At 46.2% G+C, this 7,688-nt stretch overlaps 1 protein-coding gene across 1 annotated transcript in view; it reads right to left on the reverse strand.

Moving 5' to 3' along the window:
• The window catches only part of ABAT (4-aminobutyrate aminotransferase), a 52,851-nt gene extending 48,708 nt beyond the window's left edge, over positions 1-4,143 (reverse strand). Inside the window, exon 1 of the mRNA XM_051795648.1 lies at positions 4,026-4,143. The gene's annotated coding sequence lies outside the window, so the exon portion shown is untranslated. The remainder of the gene's footprint in view (positions 1-4,025) is intronic.
• Between the last annotated feature and the right edge of the window lie 3,545 nt (positions 4,144-7,688).

Here is a 7,688-nt window from a genome sequence, read left to right on the forward strand (position 1 = left end):
CAAGAATCACAAGAAGGCAAACACTCTCTGCCAATGCCAAGTTGCATTTCAGCAAAATCATAAAATCTAAACGGGAAACTCACCAAGTCTGAAGCTTTATTGCCTTTAAAGTGCCTTACACCTTGGCACAGAATATTATATAGTATACTCCCTTCAGACAGTGCCCCAAATAAAAGTTTGATACAATATAAGCCCTCATCTACACAAATATTTTATTTCCTCCATTAAAATTGAGGTTCACTAAAATAATGGCAGACAATACAAAGGGGCATTGCTTAAGTATGAAGAACTAAGTTCATATTTCTTCAAGCTGTCAGCATTCTCTTACTAAAGGCAGTACTTGAGTGGCTTTAGTGCTTTCTCAAAAGTAGATGTTCCTCCACTGCACAACAAGAGAGACAACCTTTTTCTGCAACACATAAGCAAGGTTCCTACCTCATTCTTCTGCTAAATTTCTAGTACTGGCTAACTACGGGAAAATAAAAATATTTTGTGAAAGGAAAGTAAGATATTTTGTGAAAGTACAAACAATCTAATACAAGGCTGCAGTACAGAATCCTAGTCCCACAGATCAGAGGAGAGCCTGAAAGCCACAGAAATAGTTTACAACAGTATTCTCTGTTTTATACACTTCGCATGCTTTGGAAAACCCCCAGAATACTGCTGGTTTTGCACAAACACCATATGACTGAGAAAATATCACTGTCTCTGTTTTCCTGGCCCATAACTGTAATTTCAGACAACAGGACTGTGATCTGATAAAACAGATCCCAAAATTCAGAAACCAAGAGGGGACAGAGATGGATGGCTTTCAGGGCTGGGAGAATTAACTGCTTTTAGTTGGTAGCAGCTCTGACCCCTAAGGCAACCTCTTCTGTACATAAAGAAAAGAAATTTGAAAGCAGATCAGTCTGGAACAAGAACAGGGTGTTTTCAGCCCCCGGAAAAATAAATCTGTTACATAACTTTTAAAGCATATCCATCCTTCCATAGGCAACAGGCCCACAGTGATAATTATCTGTGTGGTGGATTCCCAATCTTTTCAGCTGCAGTGCTCCTGATGTGTCATTTTTGCATCACTTACCTGTGCTTTCACAGCTCCCCACACATCAGTACCAGCTGCTTTTCTTCTGATGGAATCCAGCCCCTTTCTATTACTTACTCTTTCAAATGGGATAAGATACCTCACTATTTGATTCAGACTTACCATTATGCCTGAAAAACTCTTAAGAGCTTATAAAGAACTGTAAAAGAAGAGCAGGCACTACCAGAAAAGCCTCCTTGAACAGAAATGGTGCGCAGAGATGGAGAAGTTGCCACATACAAGGAGGCATAAAATGGTCTTTGAAAATTGTAAAGAGGAGAATTCTACGTCTTACAAGAAATGTGAGAATTACTCCATCAAGATCTATTCCTTTCTCCTCCCTGCTCACAAAGGCAAAGCCAAGAGCAAAGGAGATTCATCCGAGTTCAGAGTCCCCATTTGATCTAAAGTTTCTGGTATACAGCCAATCCAGTAAGATTTAAAGATACAATTGGGTTGTATCTTTGCAACAGAGATACAACATTGAATGCTAAATTGTTCATATAGGATATACTTGTATCACCACTCAACAGCCCTTTTCTGAGACACTTCCACAAGCTGTCTTCATTTGGACAAGAAAGAAAGGGAGTTTAATTTGTGCTTGAAACAGCTAAACAATTTTTAAAGCAATTCTGGAATAGACTCTCAATCCCAGAAGTCATAAAACGAAGCTAGGAAGCCAAGAACCAGATCCAATTGGTCCTGGAACAGCTGTGACACCTTCCTCATTCTGTGACCCTCAATGTTACAATCACTGAAAGTACAAAGTTAAGCAGCAGTAGAGGCACATGTCATGCATGAGGTGACCTGAGCTGCTTTCATCCAGGCCCAGCACTCAGAGCACTGGGGCAGGAGCTGTCCCTGTCCCACCTGGCAGGGCTGTGATCTGTGCAGCTGAACCTGCACACACAGGCACCTACTGCTGGGCTGCTGCCCACTGCACCTGGGGGGGACACAAGGCATGGTATAAACTGCTCTCAAGCTTTGCTGTCAAGCACCACACCAACCAGACAGGGCAAGGGGAATCACCTGGAGAACTCTAAGGGGCAGCAAGAGCTGGTTTGAGTGTGTACACACATGGCTGGCAAGCATCTGAATTCCTGTCTGCTTCTGAAAGAATCCAGATCAGGATGTTCTCCTTTCCCAATGACAGCACAGCTGTCAGCAGGACACCTTCTGATTTGCTTGGTGTTTATTTGCATGCTGTGCTTGCTTACTGCCTCCTGGGCATAAATATCCAATTTTATCTACTTATTTCAGTTTATTTTGTGTCTGAATGCACAAGACATCTCACAGTACAGTATTCCTCTAAGGCTGTTATTCATCAGAAGACTAAAGGTCTAATAAAAGACGCATAGAACAGTTTTATTGCATTTTCCCCCACGCATTTTACAAGGGTCAGCTCATCTCATAACACCGTACATTTACAGACTGAGCTCTCCTTTATCTGCAGATGTCTGCATCACTGTCTTCTGCACTCCAGATTGTCCAAGAGGTACCACACAGACAGACTGCAGACACAGAACACCTGAACACTGATTCTGAGCCCAAAAGGCTACCCAGCAGGTAACTTGCAGTAACAGCTTTCTTTCCCTGTATCTATTCCAGTTTCCCCATCTGTACAGTCACTCCAGTGACATTGATCTCACTGAGAAGTGCTTTAAACACTAAGGATGAGAAACACTACAAGATCCAGATATTACCCCTTTGCTGTGCTTCAGTATGGTGAGCTATGACCCATCAGTGACCTCCAAGCCGGCACTTGTAACTCCAGTCAGAGAAGACAGACTGCCTCCCAGACACAATTTGCCCAATATTGGCATTACAGTGAAAACAATTACAGTAAAAAAACCCAACAAAACAATGCAACAAGAACTGCAAAAATACCAAATCAATTTATAACACAACAACCAGATTGTAACAGGATTCAATAGGTAATTTCCTTCCTGTAGAGCTTCCAGAAGGTAACTCTTTTATACCAGTTGGTTTTCAACCTTTATCAAATTCCTTGTGCCAAACGATAGGAGCAAAGATCCTTCTAAGAACCCACACCCATCATGTGTGCCTTTGAACTGGAGGGCAAAATCCAGCACCATTCATTACTGATTACAAAATTACTCGGAAATCTCCCACAGCAATTCCGTTTCTCTGTGCATCGTTCCCTTCACTATATTCCATAAACAGAGAAGGGGAATCACAGAGGCAAAAGCCAAGCTGGGAAAAGGCAAAGCTCTGGCTGAACAGCCCCACGCTGCTTTAAGCACAAACGACGGCAAGGGAAGTGAAACCAGGGATGTCTCAAGGCAAAGCCTGAGCAAGCCCCAGCTGGAGAACAGGAGACCGAAAAGAACCTCAGCTGAGGTGCAGCACCAGGCCTCCACTAACACCATTACTCAGCTGCCTGCAGCACCTCAGCCAGGCGACAGCTGCACGCAGAGTCAGCCCCGCTCTCCCCGCGTACGCAGCTGGTTTTCTCACGGGTTTTGTGCCCTCGCCTTCCTTTTCCCCCCTTTCCCTGCCGCAGGTCCGTGCCGGGGCCCACCCGCTGCCCGGGCACAGAGCATCACGAACCCGCCTCCTGCTGCGGCCAAACACCCGGGGAAAACAACAACCCCTCCTGCGCTCCGCGGTCCCCCGGGACGGCTGCCGGGATCCAGCACCGCGCTCCGGCCCGGCAGGGCAGGGACGCCCGAGCGGGCAGGACGGCACCAGCCCTGCGGCCCCTGCTCCCTGCACGGTGCCCTGGGGACCGCGAGGGACCGGCATCAGCGAGGGGCTCCCCCGGCAACGCGGGATGGAGGCAGTGAGAGAGGAGGGGGCCCCGCGGGGAGCCCCGCTCGGAGCAGCAGCGGGTCCCCGCCGCGCCGGGAGCGCCGCGGGGCGGAGGCAGCCCTCCTTCCCGAGCGCCCCGGCCGCGGCCCCGCGCGGTTCCGCCGCTCACCGGGAGGTGCGGGGCTGCTGCGTGTCCTGCGGCGGCCGCGCTCCGCGGCGCTGGTCCGGGATGCGCTGGGCTGGCCCCGCCGGGCTGGGATGCGCTGGGATGCGCTGGGATGGACCCCCGGCCCCGCCACCGCCCCCCGCCCGGCCCCTCGCGCCGCAGCCAATCGGCGGCGCCGCCCGCGGCCCCGCGCGCCGCGCGGCCAATGGGAGAGCGCGGCTGGGGCTCCGCCCCAGAGGGGCGGGGCCGGCGGGGCTGAGGGAGCGCTGAGGGCACGGCGGGCACGGGCACGGAATGAGCCCCGCTGGGGCACGAGCAGCCGGTTATCCCTTGGGAAATGGCCTTCCAGCCCTGCCCTGGCCGGCCCCGCTTCCTACACCTCCGTGCGCCGCCGCGCATCCGTTTCCTAACCCTGACGGGAAGCTGTGGCTGCGCTGTTACAGCTCCACCTAGACCCGCTGCCCTCTCCGTGATGCCCCGTATTTATTTACCTGGTGCCCCTTGGGAGATAGTTAATTTAGCAAACGCAGCAACACGAAAAGTCTGATTTGGACTTCTAACTCACATTAGAAATTCAAATTGACCTTAGTAGGATGTCAAACTCCAAATTTAAAACCCAAGCCTTCGTCAACGTTTAAGCCCGACCTAGAACAAACGTGTTTTTCTCGTGGGCAGAAGGGGCTTGTAGCGCTCGATGCACTGCACACAGCAGTGACATGGCACATGAATCCTCCTCCCCAGCCCCGTGCATGTCCCTACCATTGACACAGGCCAGAACTGGGTGAGATTAAGTTCATAGCAGAGCTGATCCATCAGTAAATCTCTAGCCAGGATTCCATCCTCTCTGAAGACATCAACAATCAGCTCTCTCTGCAGTGTGGGAGTGGGACTGCTGACCAGGATGAAGCTTAGCAATAGTTTCCCTACAAGCAATAACGAGCCCTTCTGCTCAGTCACTGCTTAGTTCATCTACAGCAGACACAAAACTACCCTTGAAACTCCTACTCAATAATAAATATTATTATGTATATGGTCCACAACAGAACCTACTGCAAGCATGTTGAACTGTACCTGGACTCTCATCTCACAGAATTCTAGGTCTCATGCACGGTCTTGGTTTTCTTTGAGCATCTGGAGCTGTTCTTTTTGCTGCAAAAAACAAATTTGCAGATGATGTTACAGGACCTTTCTGTTCCTGCAGACATCACTCAAGACTGGGCCATCTATGCCTCTTTATCACCACTTATCCTGCACAGAACCCTCACATCTGTCAGTTTATTACAGTAAGAAAGATTTAATGGTCCAAAATTGCAAAGAAGATGGCAGTTTAGCCATTAAGATGGCAGTAAGCCATTTGTATCAGAAAGGATAACGAAGCACTAGAACAGATTACTGGGAGAAATACAGGATGTCTGTGATGAGAACACTCATCAAGATTCTCAGGTGAACGTGATTCTGCTTTGAGGGGAAAATAGAGCAGATAATTTCTTGGTGTCCCTTCTGATCAATCTCCAATGTAAACCTGCTACTGATAACCCATAGAACAAGAACTGAGTAAGGCCATTTAAGAGCTGTAAACTTTACTTTTCTCATGGTATCTTCTGTCCAACTCCCTGTTAACTTTCTTGCCTAATTCATTATATGTACTTCTACTCATCTTTGAGGCAGGAGTTATGTTACTTTTTAATTATTATTAACACCTTACTCATCACTATCTGATGAGCATTCCCTTTGAATATTTGCTCAAGAAGCTTAGAGAATACACTCACTTTGCTGAAGAAGCAAGGGATATTCCTTCTTATCTCCTGCTGGCTTAGGCAAGCAATCTGTAAACACACACACATATATGTAGATATTTTGTTACTGCATTTGGGTTCTGGTGTTGTTAAAGAAATTCTGTGTGCCATCTGCTGGGAGAAACCTTCTCTGAGGCAAGGTGCTATACTGACACAGCTGACTGCCCTGCTGGCAGCCTGAAGAGGCTGTTATTTTTCAGGAGGACCCTTTATTCTGTTAATGCACCACCTTCCAGCACAGATGTGCAGGACACAGAGAGTCAGGGTCAGGATGAGTGCAACAACAGCAGGATGAAGTCTGTAAGAGAACACAAGCCTTTAGATACAAAGGCTTGTCACACATCACAACATAGGACAGCCTGGCAGCAAGAAGTAGCTCATTTTCAAATCCTCCTACTTGACTTGAACCTACAAAGTTTTCAGGTTATGAGCACCACGATCACACTGAGGAGGTGAACTGCATTTTAAAGACAAGTTGCTAAGCATCAAGTAAATAATCCTCAACTTACTTTCAGATTGAAAAACTCTACAAGTTTATGAGACGGAGCTATCCTTGCCATGTCACAACAAGCAGATACACAGGAATTCAGCATCCACTTCTCAGGAGCAATCTTCAGTTTTCTGTACCCAACACTCAGCAACAACAACTGCCTTTAAAATCAAACCAGCATTTGTCCTACACAGTCCTGGCAGTCTGAGTACAGCTGTGTTCTCAGGCACATGACTGAGGTAAATAAATGCCATGCACTGCCACGTGTTAAGAGTAGACTTATACATAACTCCAAAGTGGATCCAACTATACATTGCCATCAAAGTAGTTGGCCTGCTCTCTCTTTATATGCCCAGCAACAAATCTCTACTGATGGCCTTGACTGGATCACAGGAGTCAGTTGGATTAGATCTCATTGATCCAGTGGAGAAATACACTTGCAATTAGGTTTCCTTGGAATCAAAAAAATCTGACTCAGATTGCAAAATTGCTATAGCCAACACTATGGAAGGGGATAATATAGAACTAGGATACAAAAGAAGCACAATAAGTAAGGAATCTCAAACACACAGAATTATTTCTCCAAGTTTTAAGATGCTGTCCATCAGAATGAAAAAACAAAGCAAACAAACAAACAAAAAAACCCCAGAAATGCAATCGCCACAGACAAAGCCCTTAGTTCTCTCTCTGGTGAAAATGGAAAAGGACTGGTGGTGGATGTAAAAGTTCACAGAACAGTCAAGTCAATGAACAGACAATCTCATGATAATTATCTGCTATAAAACTTTGAGATCCAGTTTAAGTCCTGATCTTCTAACGAATGAAAAGTCCCTACCACGCACACAAAGTTACATCCATTTTTTCCTAGAATGTTTCCTGAATGTTCCAAACTGCTAGAGGCAGCCTCCTAAAGCTACTGTTAAAAAGTAGGTAATTAAACACCACCTTTTTTTCAGGATTATTTCCACTGTAACTTCACTCCAGTACACACATCTGCAAGTCTAGGTGAGAAATGCAGAACCACTCATTCAGCCTAAACTGTTACTCCGAAATACAATATTGTTAAACCAGAAAGGAACAGGGTGTTTAACAAACTGTAAAAATGTTTTGACTCAAAGTGTTGTACAGCAGATGGAGCTACAAGTATAGCCCAAGAATAGCCACCTACACTTGAGAACACTCAGTAATGATAAATATAAAGGATGTATCCCAAAAAGTATATTCAACAACTTTCCTTTCTACTGCAAAATGACACACAGACATTCACAACAAAGCAACTCTCAAAGTTTCACATCAACAAAGACTGAAAAGAAATAAAGGTAATTAGTTAATAAGGTAATTTTTACTTTGACTGTACTCACAGGGACTGTCCATCATCAT

The sequence above is a fragment of the Manacus candei genome, unplaced genomic scaffold (assembly GCF_025592945.1).
Source record: "Manacus candei isolate 608988 ecotype Guabito, Panama unplaced genomic scaffold, ASM2559294v1 h1tg000002l, whole genome shotgun sequence".
In the NCBI taxonomy this organism is placed as follows: Eukaryota; Metazoa; Chordata; class Aves; order Passeriformes; family Pipridae; genus Manacus; species Manacus candei.